Below are 16,211 nucleotides of genomic sequence, written 5' to 3' on the forward strand. Positions count from 1 at the left end.
GTGTGAGATGATGCCTTTCAGCATCTTCCTATATCACTGCTGCCCGATAATGGAGCTTCCCATATTCTGGGAAACACACCAGCAGGGATTCGAACCAACAGCCTCCTGCTCTTTAGGCAGGTTGCTTCCCTGCTGCGCCATTAGGTGGCTGAAAAGCAGTATATAAATATACATCGTATTCATATTTGTACTTGTATTCATAAAGTCTGGCTCCAGTTCTTCCTGTATTTGCCAATTCGACAGCACCAACCTCTCAACTTTTCTCCCGTGCTACAAAGAGACACAGTCTGCCCCTCCTTGTCATGTTCATTTGGAGGGATAACCATGGACCATTGATAAAGGGGTAGGAGCAGAAGGGGAGATATGTCCCCGCCAAAAAACCCTAAGGCACACATTTCACTTATTTGACAAGACTCTAGCGCTGAACAAATAGTATGCTCAGCTGCTTCCAGACTAAAAATGATGAGCATAATATCAATGGTGTAATCATAAGCAAAATACGCATACACGGCTAGTAGAACTAAGTATGGGGAAAGGCATTCCTTGCAGAGTTTGCAAGAATCAGATTGATCCCAAAGAGCTGCTCTAATGGTGGTGGCAGGGGGCATCTTTCCACCCTGATGGTGCCCCAGCAATTCACTGCCTGAGGCAGCTGTTGCACCTCGCCTCATGAAAGGACCGCCCCACCTGCATTTCCTGTGCAACCTATAGCAATGACACCTCTCAGGCTAGCACTTTTCTTTGTGGTATGATGTTTCTGACTTTGGGAAACCACCCTGTGAAGTATGGGGTTGGTGAGACAGGGCTGGAACATCAACATTTCTTGTTGCATTGTACATCATAACTAAACCATACAATATAACCAAAGTCTAAGTGCTACTGCTTCATTCAGACTAGTAGGAGCTGAATCTATGATGTTGTCCCTTTAATCCATCAAGCTGAATGTAACAGAGAAGACTAGCAGAGCAAGGCATTCCTCATAATTCAAACCTAATTTCATTACCAATTTGGTTTCTCATGACATTAATTTCAGAACCGAGTAATTCTCCTTCCTGTAAATGTCAGCAACAGGAAGTAAGAGGAATGCAAAATCCAGAAAAAGATCTATGAAACTAAAAGATGAGCAACCTAGACCAATTAAGCCAAAGAATTGGGATTTGTGCTGATTTAGCCTTACTGAAGCCAAATATTCTGAAGCCAGCCTGAACTGGGCTATAGATCAGACTGAGAAAGATTAATGGAGAAAAGTTCCTAGGCTCCTTTAATGTTATAGTTCAGTTAACAGCATGTTGTGAGTTCTAGTTCAAATCCCTGCTTTGCAAAGGACTCACTGGGTAACCTTGGTCAAATCACTGTCTTGCTCCCTCTGTACCTACTTGGAAAGATGGAAACGACACTGGTCTGTATCACATGGCTGTTCTGAAATCAAACAAAATGAAAATTTTAGTATATGTTAAACATCACACACACAACAGGAATTGGTAGTGGTAACGAAAGCTCTGGCAATGACTGGCTGAGCTGTTCTGATGTTAGAAGTAAATGGGAAAGGCAGGAGAACCTTTGTCTGCCATTGGCTGGGCTACTCTGACATGGAAGAGGGGTAGGGCAGGCTAAAGGTCTAGGAAGGGAGAGAGTCGAAATAGTCGGGGGCCGAAGAAAAGGTGAAGCAAGAACCTGTGAAGACAGCAGGCCAAAGAAAGCAGGTTTAGGAAAGGAAATCTGGGAGAGGGTATAATCCAGAGGAATGGAGGAAAGAATTGGACCAGAGGAAGGAATCTAAGAGAGGAAGAGAAGATGTGCAGAGAGAAGGTGTGTCTGTAGCTGCAGGTGTGAAGAAGTGGACCAATATATCCACATACTAATTTGAAATTGCCAGCCAAATATATGCCTGTAGGTTTCTAGTAAAAGGTGGCTTTAGTTCTTTAGTTATTTTACAATACATTTGACTTGATTTCTCTCCCTGTACTGAGTGTTCAGGCAGTAGGCTTAAAGGACTTGCTCCAAAGCCTTTAGGCAATCTGTGGCAAAGCTTGAACCAGATGCCAGGTCACTCCCATACTATACCCACCCACCACTGCATTAGCTATTCTTCCCTGGAGAATCCTCCTAAATCATTTTAGACACCATAATGGAAGCGATCGGAGGGCCATGAAAAGCTGATCTTTCAGAATCAAAAGACTCTAGAGGCCATGGAAAGCCTCTGTGATGCAGATTAATGGACTTGCAGAATAAAACCAAGATGATTATATTTGTCATTGCAAGCAAACCAAGATTGCTGCATGGGCAGACCAATACATGAATGGTGTTTGATGCACCAGTAAAATGCCCTTAGATGAAGCCTTGGAAACAGACCTGATGCTCGTATCTGACATGTCTAATGCAAATCATCAGCTTGGAGAAAACCAGATGTGACAAGATAAGGTTGAAATGAAATCCCACTGGGGAAAGAAAGATTAGAAAGCTTGTTAAGAAACCTGCTACCATCTGGAAGGTAGCGAGGGACACAGACTGGTAGAAATTAGTCTTCCCAAGAGACAGACTAAGGTGCTAGCAGCTGCCCTAGCAAGATCAAATCTTTGTGACTACTTCATATACTTGCATGCTCCATTGCATCTTTTGGGCTGCAACATGGGTTAATTTCAAATGTATTAAGCTAGCAGATGAGATACAGAAAGTGAAACTGGATAATGCCCCCTTTAAAATCTGAATTTTAGAGCAGGACTACATGTTAACTTGGGACACAGGGATGCTGCTGAAAATGACATCCCATTTTATGTATGCAACCACGGCAGCCAGAATAGCATATGCGCAGAAATGGAAGGACGATGAAATGCCCTCAAAAGAAGATTGGCTGATAAAAATTTTGGAATATGCTGAGATGGCAAAACATACAGTACTGATAAGGGATGAAAACTTGGAATGTTTTAAAGAAGATTGGAAACCATTCTTACTATACTTAAAGAACTGTTTTTCTAATATCGATTTTTCAGCAGGGTTTGAAATTTAGTAATAATAGCAGGTCGGGTAGAGTAAAATCGAGTTTGTAATGTGTAGGATATATGTTTTGAATTATTATAGCAATGGTTGAATTGTATAGTTAATGAATCGCACAGATTGGTGAGCGGGAAGTCAATATTTACTTAATTAGATGTGACGGGATTGTTAAGATATTGTAAAACCCAATAAAATTTTAAAAAGCAAGAAAATGACATCCATGTGTTGAGTCTTCCTCCTCATAATGTGTACAGTCACTTATCTGTGTTGGAACGAGAGAGTCAGCACACACTAGGCTGGTTCACATGAGCCCCTGGTGGCGCAGTGGTAAAACTGCCGCCCTGGAACCAGAAGGTTACAAGTTCGATCCTGACAAGGGGCTCAAGGTTGACTCAGCCTTCCATCCTTCCGAGGTCGGTAAAATGAGTACCCAGAATGTTGGGGGCAATATGCTAAATCATTGTAAACCGCTTAGAGAGCTTCCAGCTATAGAGCGGTATATAAATGTAAGTGCTATTGCTATTGCTATTGCTATTAAAATCAGGGTAGGAGCTGGGCTACCCTGATTTGCATGATAATCAGAACCCACACAAATCCCTCCAGCCCAGGTTGCTCAAAGAAGGGTAACCCAGCTTTTCTACCCTTCTTTTAACTGAGGGTGGAGGAGAGAACATTCCTTCTACCTTGATTTCATGTTCATAAAAACTCACATGGTTCATCTACCCAGCCATTGCATGGAGCATATCCTCCCTTCGTGCAGGAACCATAGAAAGCCATGGCTACAGTGGCTGCCATCCATGGATGTGCCACTCTACAAAGTACACTCTGATGCTGAAGCTGGGGCTGCATCCGCCTCCTGCTTCTTCGTGGTCAATCAGAGGGCAGCCACTGGCATCATAAAGCTCTTCCACTCTGCTGGCACCGCTATGTTCTGGGAAGGCAGAGGGGCCTTTGGAGGACTTTCCATGGAGGGGCGGGGCTTGCAGCTGCCTGCCTTGCTCATCTATCTCCTGGGTTTGCAGACCCAAATAGAGGTGCTGTTCATGTGCTGCTAATGAGGTAGGAGCTCTCCTGCCCTCCAAAAGGTAAAGTGTGCTGTAGAGTCGGTGTCGACTCCTGGTGCCCACAGAGCCCTGTGGTTTTCTTTGGCAGAATACAGGAGGGATTACCATTGCCTCCTCCCGCGCAGTATGAGATGATGCCTTTCAGCATCTTCCTATATCACTGCTGCCCGATATAGGTGTTTCCCATAGTCTGGGAAACATAGCAGCGGGGATTCGAACCGGCAACCTTCTGCTTGTTAGTCAAGCATTTCCCCATTGTGCCACTTAAAGTGGTCTCCAGCCCACCCCCAAATGGCCATGTGAACAGCCCCATGGTAACATCAGCACATCTTCAGGTGGCTTGGATCAGCAACATGGTGTCACTTCCCTGACACAGCAATCCTTGAAACCTGGTCTATACATTTATTTGCCAGTAAGACTGTTCACAAAGTCTTTTGTGATCACAAAATCACAAAGATTTGTGCCTTGTCAAAGATACAGTTATGCAATCCTGCAATTTACCTTAGCAGCACTTGTAAAATTCTTCCTGCATCATACAGGAGTTCCCGAATAGGTACAGGAGTAACTTGCAGGGGAACTTTGAACCCTTAATTATGTCATGTTGGGACCTGATAGTTCACTCCAATGAAATAAGCGATAGCATTTCTCTCAAAGATGTCTGGTTTTATCTAGGCTTTTCCAAGTAGAACCAAATAGGCAAGGCTTTTCCTGGGTTAGTCCCATAGATCCTCAGACGGAAGATGTGCTAGTAGAACTATAAAGTACTGTTCTCTAAGCAGTTCCAACACAGTTGCTTGAAGTGATGCAGAAATGAAATGCTTTCATAGCTCAGTTTGAAATCACAGTTCTTTTGGAGGTAGAGTTGCCATCCACCTTCCTGCATATGCTGTCTTGTCACCTTTTTCCTGTAAACTTTAAAACAATAAATTAGTGTATGTCCTCTCCACTTTCCCAATTGATGAAGCACATCTAGGGAGGCTTCCCAGCCTCGGGGGTCTCTCCAGGATGCCCGCGTGCTTGAGTGCGGCATCCTGAAACTTCTGCCACACAGCCTCCAATCCCTGCAGCCCCTGCCGGCTCCATGACAGAGCCGGCAGTCGTGTGGGTGGCCGATCTGGCTGCCCAGGGCTGCCTTTTGATCATCTGCAGGGAGAGCTAAGCCCGCTCTCCCCGCAGACGCAGAAGAAGCTCTTCTCACGGAGGGCAATGAATGACCTTACACTTTCCCATGAACGTCTCCCACCAGGCAGATGTGGGTCTGTGCAGTTTTACCAGACTTTATCAGTGGCTTCCCCACCTTCTAAGGAAGCCTCCAATTAAGGATACTCCTGAGCTATCTTTCAGTCATTAACTAACATCAGCTGGCTTTCTGAACTACTAGCCTAACCAAGCAATGGTCACCCAGCATTCATTACTGCAAATTCCTTCCACTATTTTTATGTTGGCTGAGTTCATTTTATACCATGTGGGGGTCATTCAGGTACAAGACAGTAAAGCTAACTTAGCCATGTAAACAAGCCCCATCTATTTGACCAAACAGGGTGGGGAGACAAATTCATTGTGGTTTTCTAAAGAAAGCTAGTTGGGCATGTAAACCATTGTTTTATCAAACCAGGCAATTAAGCAAATATTGAATGCCTCAAAGAAAACAAGAGTATGCCGCTAAAAGACTCGGGATTTGATTTGCTGCAGTGACCCCATTATTTTTTGCTGGAGATGTTCAGAACCAGTGGCTCTTCCATGGAAGGAATGGCTCAGCACATGCAGAGCAACGTGTGTGCAGAGCTGCTCCTGATGCTGAAGTTGACGGGGAAATCTGCTTGCACAGAGGCGCTGTGCAGACATCAGAGATATGGAGAACTAACGCAGAAGCAGGATAACAGCTATGTCTTGGATAAATCTTGACTGAGATGTGTGGAAATGTCATATTATTTCTGGTCACATTATCTCAAAAAGTTAAATACTGCAGTACAATCCATTAATCTGTAAACCCTGTAAGTTGCTGGACGGGATACTGCCCGGAAAACATATGTAAGCTACTCTAAGCTTTTTGGAGCAGAGGAGGAGGGAAATGGAATACCAGTGTAATAAATAATCTTTGTTGCTATATTAGTCCCATTGAATCAGTTCAGGTTATCTAGAAATGTTTGGCAAGTATAATCTTTGCACTTAGTAAGCCACCACCCTATTTTGGTATGAATAGCAACGATGGATGCAGATTTACACAATTTCACACGTTTGATAGGATCTTTATGTGTGAGATTACATGAGGTTGCAGCCTTATAATTCAATAGTAGAGAAAAACAAATGTATATTGATTGCATTAATCATGACACATGAATACAATAAAGCACCTTGGGCTACCTAAGCGCACGTTGGTTCCCTCATACAGGTGGCCCTCATTATTTGCGGGATTCTGTTCTCACCTATAGGCGTGAATATGGAAGCTGCAAATAACAAAACCTTAATGGGAACTGGGAGGTTAGGTTCCTAACAAAAAGGTGGGGGAGCAAGGGCAGAAATAAGAGAAGAATTGGACAGCACCTTATTCTCCAGGTCTCCAGCAATGCCCCCCTCAAACCCTGAAAATGCTTGAATATTCACCAATTTTTATTTTTAAGAGCCACAAAATGGCTCTTTGCTGGGAAATGGCGAATGGAAATGACATCAGAAGTCATTTCTGGGTCATTTTCGGCTACTCAAAAGAATTCCACCTATTTTTCCACCCGCAGATAATAAAAGTGGGTTTCAAACCCAGTCATGGATACACAAAACCGCAGATTTTGGGCCACCTGTATTAGCGGGCAGATGGGGAAAATAGCTTGGTTGAGCCCTTTGAGACTTCTTTACATGTGGACACTGTTTATACTTAGCCAGATCAGGCCCCATGCAAATATTTGCTGTACTCAAATATAAGCATTGCATAAATTCTAGTCTTCTTTGCATGTCCTCCTCTCTGCATAACATGGAAGACGAGAATGCATTGGATGTCTTGTGTTCAGCCAGAGGGGTGGCCCATGAGGCACAGGCTCCCAATGAATTGCTCAGAGCTTGCGTCTCAGTACAGCAGCCACCTCCCTCCTCCATGGAAGTAACTGCACAAAGCATGGGAGAGAGCTCCTAGCCTCACCTAGCTCTCTGCGGCTTCCACCTCCATAGGTGCTGTATTATAATATTAAAGACTTTTAACAACATGCAGAATTATTCTTGGGTGGGTATGACTGAGTTTAATTATCAAAGGGGAGGCCGTGGGACCCCAGCTCTTTTAAGTATCTAGCAAAGCTCCTGCATTCAGCACTTGAAGTCAGGAGCAAGTGCTAGGCTCTCCCTGCATTCAGCATTTGCCACAAGCACTGAACACTGGGATGCATATGAGGGGGGCAGGACTAGGGAGTGTGTCCGTACGAGAGCCATGGCACCCTCCCATTCCGCATCTCCCTGCATTCAGTGAACATGGATGGGGACAGAACATATGGAAGAGGATTTCTGTCAAGTCCTTTTCATGTGTGTTCAGATAGCTGGCTAGCTAGCTAGATTTGTATTTTGGAAACACTTTATAGAGGGATAGCTGGACATTACAGTTTCAATGGGTATGGTCATCTGGGAAGTTTTTCCGTGTTAGCACCATTGACATGAATCAGAGTCCAGCAAGAGCACGTTAATGTGCTGCCTCCATTCACGGCAAAGGAGTTTGTGCAGATCTGGCAAGTGACACGGGCCCAGTGTTCGATTAGCTGAATGGCATCTTTAAGCATGTGCTCTGTTAGCTGTGTACTTATTTTTTCTTTGCCAAAGCAGCGTGCGTGGTGCAAAGGAACCATCGGAGGAGGGGGGGCGCTTTAAACCTTTGCCCTTGCCATGGTCCTAATCTGTATCATTCAGGAACCTCAGTGTTGCTATTTGCCCCAGAAGGGAAGCAGTCATTTGCCCCAGAAGGGAAGCAGTCATTGGTCCCAGTTCACACAGCAGCTGTGAGAGATCCAATACAGATCAGGACTGCAGCAGGGCAGAGTGAATCCCTAATCCCCACCAGACTCCCAGTCTACAAGGCAGGCAGGTTCAGATGACACTGAAAACAGCGAACTCCCAGTTCCCAGAGCAATAACAGCACAACTGGTTACAGGTTCCGGATTTGGAATGAGTAGGGAGAATATGGTCACATTGGCGAGTTCAGACCACACAACCAATGCCGGCATAGCAGTCCCGACATTGGAAAGGAGGCTTGCCACCACGGTTTGCAGTTGTCTGAGTTGTCTGAACCTGACCAGCTCCTTTCCAGTAGCTCTTCCTGGTGTCTCCCTCTCCCTTCTGGGTGTTTTTTTGTTTGTTTGTTTGTTTTTGTAAAGATCCTGGGATCTTTTGGGACAGGGAACTATCTTATTCTTTTTTTCTTTACGTAAAACACTTTGAGAACTTATTTTTGTTTGTTTGTTGAGGAGTGATATACAAATATTCTTAATGATTAATCATTATCATCTGTATCAGAGCCCTCATGCATGCACAAGGAAGAATTAGGTACCCAGCTTAAATTAAACTCTAGTTTTGCCTGACAGTCTCATATACAGGTGCCATTTATTAAACTTCAAAACACATACCTTGCACCATTTTTAAAGAACAACTAGCTGAACCCGCACAGAGCATCTGTGCGGTAGTTCACTTCCTTTTTGGGTTTAGTTGGGAGAATTCGTTTGGCTGGTCCTCCCACAGCTCTCTCGCTCGCTCTGTCCCCCCGCCACAGCGCCTCTCTCGCTCGCTCTGTCTCCCCCCCTCCGTGACTCTCTCGCTCGCTCTGTCTCTCCCCCCTCCGCGGCTCTCGCTCGCTCTGTCTCTCCCCCCGCACACCTCTCTCTTTCGCTGTCTCTCCCCCCTCCGCGACTCTCTCGCTCGCTCTGTCTCTCCCCTCTCCGCAACTCTCTCGCTTGCTCTGTCTCTCCTCCCGCACGCCTCTCTTGCTCGCTCTGTCTCTCTCCCCCGTGTGACTCTCTCGCTCGCTCTGTCTCTCCCCCCGCGCCCCTCTCTCGCTCGCTGTCTCTCACCCGCGCGCCTCTCTCGCTCGCTCTGTCTCTCCCCCCTACGCAACTCTCTCGCTCGCTCTGTCTCTCCCCCCACACGACTCTCTCTCTCGCTCTGTCTCCCCCCCACAGCGCCTCTCGCTTGCTCTCTCTCCCCGCACGCCTCTCTCACTCGCTGTCTCTCCCCCCTACGCGACTCTCTTGATCGCTCTGCCCCCCACAGCACCTCTCTCACTCGCTCTGTCTCTCCCCCGTACGCGACTCTCTTGCTTGCTCTGTCCCCCCACAGCGCCTCTCTCGCTCGCTGTTTCCTCCCCCCGCGACTCTCTCGCTCGCTCTGTCTCTCCCCCCGTGCACCTCTCTCACTCGCTCTCCCCCGCGCGCCCTTCTCGCTCGCTCTGTCTCTCCCCCATGCGACTCTCTCGCTCGCTCTGTCTCTCCCCTATGCGACTCTCTTGCTCGCTCTGTCCCCCGCACAGCGCCTCTCTCGCTCACTCTGTACACTCCCCCCACTTTCTGCCCTACTCTCCTCCCCCCAAGCCTTCTACCCCAGTCCCCTCCCCCCAAGCCTTCTGCCCCAGCTTGCTCCCTCCTCCGTTTCCCCCTTTCTTTCTCTCTCTCTCATTCATGCTCCCCCCCCCCACGCTTTTTAGCCTGCTTGTGTTTTCCCCGCTTGTCGGTGCTGCCTCCTCCTTCCTCCAGTCCCCAGTGTCGGACCAAGCGTTCAGCCGCCTCCCTCCTGCATGGCCCTCCCTCTAGCGAGTATCTTCCGAAACGGCCAGCCAATCCGGCGTCTCCACCGCCCAGCCAATCCGCTGGGTTGCCGGGATGCATCCCCACAGAGGCACGTCTACGAGAATTAATATAATAGATATTTGGTTCCCCAATACTTGGCAGAGACAATGATATATCTGCTTTCCATACAACAATATCAAGTGATGTGAGAAGAGTCCTAAATTTATTTATTTTTTCATTTTTATATCTTAAATAAGACACTGGTGATGGCTCAGCACATATAGCACGAAAAATTCTTGCAGTTAAAAAATGAACTGTCAGTTACAATGTGCCAAATGCAATATACCAAATCAATATTTTGTAACAATACAAATCCATCTCAGTCAGCCTGCATTAAGCCTATTTCAGCTTTCTCAAAGGTAAGTGAAACGCTCTCAGGTGCTTTCCCCTTAAGATTGCTATCAGCTTCTAGAAATGAAGTTTTGGTGCTGTGAAATAATAGTACCATCTTGTGATTTCATTTAGATCAATTTCATTTCTTGCCTATTTCATTCATCGGCAAAAAATATATTGCAAATAATAAATGACAGTCATATTTTCTGTTGCATTTAATGGTAATACTGTTAGCAGTAGGAGCAGTAAGAAGCTGAAGGTCTTTAGACATTGAGGTCATTCACACAAGCAAAAACTGAGGTTCACATGACCGGGCAGGGTGGTGGGCAGGCTATGGGGAAGGCTAGTTAAGCTTACCCTCCCCACAGATGACTGCTCCAATGTTGCTGGGAGCTCAGAGCACACTTCCAGACAATCCAAGCTGCATGGAACTCCAGAGGCTGGCATGATGCATCCTGGCCTCTGGAGATCCCACAATGCACCACACGACACACACAATGCATTGGGGGTTTCCCCAGAAGACAGGTGCTTTAGGCGCCCATCTCTGTGTCTGCTGGAGCTAAACATAGCCCCAGTGAACACACAATCCCGGAGCCCAGGTTAAGGGCTCGCTTGAGCCCTTAACCCTGGCTAAGAGCCAGGTTGGAAAGCCAAGCTAGGTGGTGCTGGCCCACCGGGATTGGGCCCGATCCCGGTGGTTCTCACATGCAGTCTAACCCAGGCTGGGCTAGGCTGCACATGAGAACAGTCTCACTGTGTTCTACCCAGGTTTGGGAGCTGTGTGTGCTCCCAATTTTCGGAGCGTGTGGAAGCAAGGTAGAAGGAAAACCTGGGTAGAAGTGATTGAGGCTATTCTCACCAGGAGAAACTTGGCTAAAGGGAGCCTAGCCCGGTTTCTCCCAGTTGTGTGCTGAAACGGGGGCCATGTGGCTCCCAGCAGCAAACCTCCCAAAATGCCCCTCCCCTTAAACGAGGTTAGCAAAGCAAGCACTCCGCAAACACAATTCTTCTGATTGTGAGTTGCCACGCCACGGCTCTGTGCTACGGCAACTTGTGAGGAGACCTCTGACTGGGAGGCTGCAGCAAGCAGGATGCCCCACTCATGTGGGGCATCCTGGGACTTCTGGGGGCCAGGCGGCCCTCAATCCCCGCTGCCCCTCTGGCTCCATGACAGAGCCGGTAATTGTGTGGGCGGCCAATCTGGCTGCCCAGGGCTAGCTCCCTGCTCGTCTGCGGGGAGAGTGGGCTAAGCCCACTCTTCTCACAAAGCCCAGTTAGGCTCTACACACAGATCGTGTGTAGAGCCTCATTGTGTGGAAGCAAGGTAGGAAGAAGACCTGGGTAGCTATTCCTCCTACCTTGCTTCCACACAATCACTTCTACCCAGGGTTTTCTCTTTATTTGCTTTACACACAACCAAAAACTGGGAGCACACACAGCTCCCAAACCCAGGTAGAACACAGTTTTTGATTGTGTGAGGTGGATCCTGACTTTGAAAACATTGAGGACTACTGCCCTATTCAGACTCAGTGGCTCACATACCATGCAGTGTTAGGCAGGAGGGATGTGCACGGACCGTGGAGGCACAGTCCGACGCCAGGGGTGTGTGTTGCTTTAAGGGTGTGTGGGGGGGGTTGTACTTACCCTTCCCACCGCCTTCCCCCCTCCAGCACTCCAGTTTTAAGCAACATCTTTGGGGCGGCAGGGAGGACCGCTGCCACCCCGAATATTTTGCTTAAAACTGGAGTGCCGGAGGGGGGAAAGCGGCGGGAGTGGTAAGTACAACACCCCCCCTTAAAGCAACACACACACCCCGGCAATGGTCCGTCGGACCAGCAAACCAGTTCGCAGGCCTCCAACATGGCCTGCAAACTGGTTCGTGCACATCCCTATTAGGCAGGAGGTAACAGGAGGTGCAGTGTTAGGCAGGGTGCTTCCATCCACGTAGTGCTGTGGTGTATGTGGGCCAGTGCTCTGATGTGATTACAGGCCTATCCAGTTAGCAATCAGGAATCCTAAAGCAATGGCCCTGATTCAACTTTCATCACAGACAACTAGTCACACATTGCAAACTGCTGTCCCTGCTTGGAGAGGGATGTGCAGCCCCATACACACCAGAAGACACACCTGGGAAGTTCCATGAAATTTGGATGAGAGCATCAAAATGCTAATGTACATCCAAATAGATATCTCTGTTTATGTTGCCTGTATGTGTGCAGAAAGCTGCTTCCATGTGCGGATCTCCCTTGCTGGACCTGGACAAATCTCTATGATTACAACAGAGGGCATTGAATCTTTGGCTGCACCTCATTATAACTGCCTCTCAGGATCCATGGCTTCTCAGTCAACAACTGTGCCTCAATAGCTGTGAAACATAGGATAAATGTTAGAAACATCAAAATGCTGGGCACAGCTGTAGTGATTTATGTAAAACCAGCCATTCATTCCAAGGAGATACAATGCTTTTTTCTTCAATGTGTCTGTGTGAAAAAAATCAACCACGCTGCTTTGATACTTCAATGGTTATTTCTTTAATGTAACACAGACCAAAATAATAATAATAATAATAATAATAATAATAATAATAATAATAATAAACAAACCAGTCAATAACACCTGTCTGACTGTGTAAACAAGAAATAATAATAATGGTGATTATTATTATGTTGGTCCTTACAATCCCAAACCAACATCATCATCTTGCTAAAGAATATTTTTTATCTTGGAAATGCAATTAAAATTAAAAGGGGGAAAAACATACTTTTAACAAATCACAAAATGAGGACAGGCAGAGTGACACAATAGACAGCACATAGGATTCACTGTACTTTAAAGATCTGATCCCATTTCTGCCATCGCAAGCTAAATTAAGGATGGCAATTATTGTGTTAGCTTCAAATTGAATATGCTGAACGCCAGGGTCAAGTTCTGGAGTGGTTGCTTGTTAAAATGGAACGACAACAAAAAGAAAGACATGATTTGCATTTAGATCGGGGTGGGGGGAATTATCTCAATAAAATACAAGACAGTTGGATTCTGTATAGCAGTTAAACAGGGCATATTCATGAATTGTTTATCTATTGACTTGGGTACCAATTCTATTTCCATTGATATCAAACATTTTGTCTTAAAATACAGAAATGGTCACTATGTCAGCTCCAGGGGCACATACTCAAAATCAACACTTTTATTTGGGATTGATTACTCCACAGCAAGTATTTGTTGCTAGTCTTACATCTTCAATTAAATTAAATCCATGCCACATGTGCACAGGTAGTGAAGGGGGAGGGGAATATTTTACTTCTCAGTTCTATGCATAAAAGAATGTTTAAATCTTATGGTGCTGATTATTGTGTTTAATTACACTGAGTATGTGCCCCAGTGTTCTCACATTAGCTTTAGTCAGAACCATTTGATCATTAAAAGCCAAATTATTTCCTTCATCAAAAGCTATTAATTCTGCTTTTGTCCCTATGTTTCAAACACAAGCCAGCAGCAGTATCTGCCATATACTGGACTAATATGGCTTTCTCCAATTAACAGTGATTCCCACTCTAATACAACTGATCTTCTAGAAACAGTACCATTCTCTAGTAAATCCAGCTTTTTTAAAAAAAAGTCATTCATCAATCCTTGAAGGTTAATAAATTTAGGCGTTTTCAGAGAAATGAGCATGATTTCCAGTGAGGTAGCAGCAAGGAATGGGGTTGCTCATAAAAAATGCACTGCTGAGGATGTTCATGGCACGTACAGGACTGATGAGGTGTGACATGTGCATAGGCAATGCATGTACAGCCTGCAGTGAGCATGGGCTGTGGAAAGAGAATGCATTCTTTGACAGGAGAAGGGAGGGTTGTTTTTTCCCTTGGAAAATGTACTGCTGGTTGGGTCAGACAGATCATGCATGGAGAAAACACTGCTGGCAGCAGACAAATGGGATGGAAGGTAAGCAGAATGTAATCACTGCTGGCAGTGGAGCAAGTGGAGTGAGCATGGAGTATATACTGCAGGCAATGAGAAAATACATCGAGGTAGTGGGAGGGAGGTATGTTAAAAATGCTTTCTGGCACTGGAAGGAAGGGAGTAGAATAAAAAACTACCAACAGAATCTATGCACTATCGGGGAAGAGAGGAGGTCTGCATGAAGAATGCACACACTGATAATGATGAATGGCTCTGCCTATGTGGGAGGGCAGAGATGATGCCGACGGAGTGTGAGCAACCAGTACATGTAGCTTCACTTCAAGCAGGCAATTCTAGCCAGTCATGTTCACAGAACATGGCAGAACAATACAGCTCTGGAGGCATTTCAAAGTGTATGGATGTGGCCACCTGGATTTTGACAGCTGTTTACAAGCTCATGTGTCCCTTGTCCATCCCATTTGAAAGGGTGTTAGTTTATCATAGACAGACCAAGTCATGGGTTACAAAAGGCTGATTGGCACAGTCACGGGTGTTATCTCATTCCATAGCTTTAAGAGAAGTGTTGCCACCAATGATAAAAATTGATTAATATTTTACCAGGACTCCCATGTAATTTTACCAGTGCTTAAAGCTCAGTGTTGAAGGCTAATGACATTATGCAGGAACCCCATGTTTTCCCAGCACTCTGAACTTGTCCATTCCCAATTCTACCATTGTAGTCCTATTCCACACATCCTGATTTAAGAAAATATTGTGCAACTGTTGCTTTCTATCTTAGCTACACCGAGCAAAAAACTAAAAATAACCTCCAGATGATTCCATGAAAATTCTTCACACAGTATGAAAATGATCAAACAGTAGCAGGGGGACATAAAGAAAGAATAAACATGACTGAAAACACCTTAGGCCCACCAGGAAGGGACTTATACAGAATCAACAAGTCTAGATCCTGCCTCACAACCCCTGGACTGCAAATAAGCCAAGATATCCCAAATGCTTTGCCTCCAGCTACCTATTACAACATTCAGAACAGAGCTGAAAAGCAGAGACTGTTGGGTGAGGCTACGAGTGAGAACCACCAGGATCAGGCCCAATCACAGCAAGGCAGTATCACCTAGCCCAGCTTTTAAACTTGGCTCTTAGCTGGGGTTAAGGGCTTGAGCAAGCACTTAACCTGGGCTCTGGGATTGTGTGTTCGTTGTGGATACTTTTAGCCCCAGCAGACACAGAGATGGGCACTTAGAGTGCCCGTCTCCTGGGTGAATGCCCCAATCCATCGCATGTGTCATGTGGTGCATTGTGGGACATACAGAGGCCAAGATGCGTCATCCTGGCCTCTGGAGCTCCACACTGTGCCACTCTGTGCGGATCGTCTCTGAGCCTTCAGGTTGGCTTCCCTGAAAGGCAAGAAGTGTACTAAATCTGCTTCAGCACAGTAACTACTAGGAGGCTTCCTTGTTCCATGGCCGCCCCAAACTGGATGAGAATCAGTCACATGGTACAAAGTTGTAATGCAAGGAATTTATCTTTAGGCTTTTTGCATATCTATCAATTCTGAGCTCAGGTCATGAGAACCCACTTTAACCAAAAGGTAGTAAAGTGAGCAGAATCTCAAGATTGTTTCTACATTAGTACCACTATACTCTGTCTCTCACAATGGTAATAGTGTCAGAACAGTTATACAAAGGCAAATAGATTTTCCTTAAGAAATAGATGTTGAATGTACGGTAGCTGTGCTCCACGTGAAATATGCCAATAAATTCTCCTACAGTCTTCAATGCATCTATGTATTTCTTTCACACCAAGAATCAAGAAAAAACTGCAAGACGTCATACCAATAGCAATAAAAATGCATGAGCAACCCAATTTCCTTACTAACCTTATGTTATCTGCTGTTGAATACATGTCTAGTTCCTTAAAACTGCTATAAGATCAAAACTGCTTCCTCCATGACATTATCTAAACAAAAACGGGCTTTTTAGAAAACAAGCTGGATGTTATAGCAGGATGAAAAGCTTCTGAGTGAGGCTCCAAATCAACGGCTTCTTTTGAGCTTAGGCAATCCCATAAATTTCCAGACCAACTAACA

The 16,211-nt window shown here is 45.7% G+C and overlaps 1 long non-coding RNA gene across 1 annotated transcript in view; it reads right to left on the bottom strand.

The window, feature by feature from the left end:
* Nucleotides 1-1,260: 1,260 nt before the first annotated feature.
* LOC128350404 (uncharacterized) overlaps nt 1,261-16,211 on the bottom strand; it is a 29,572-nt gene continuing 14,621 nt past the window's right edge. The window contains exons 2-3 of the long non-coding RNA XR_008319312.1: nt 4,560-4,970; nt 1,261-1,419 (exon numbers count right to left, since the gene is read on the bottom strand). This is a non-coding gene — a long non-coding RNA (uncharacterized LOC128350404). The remainder of the gene's footprint in view (nt 1,420-4,559; nt 4,971-16,211) is intronic.

The sequence above is a fragment of the Hemicordylus capensis genome, chromosome 3 (genome assembly GCF_027244095.1).
Source record: "Hemicordylus capensis ecotype Gifberg chromosome 3, rHemCap1.1.pri, whole genome shotgun sequence".
Classification (NCBI taxonomy): domain Eukaryota; kingdom Metazoa; phylum Chordata; class Lepidosauria; order Squamata; family Cordylidae; genus Hemicordylus; species Hemicordylus capensis.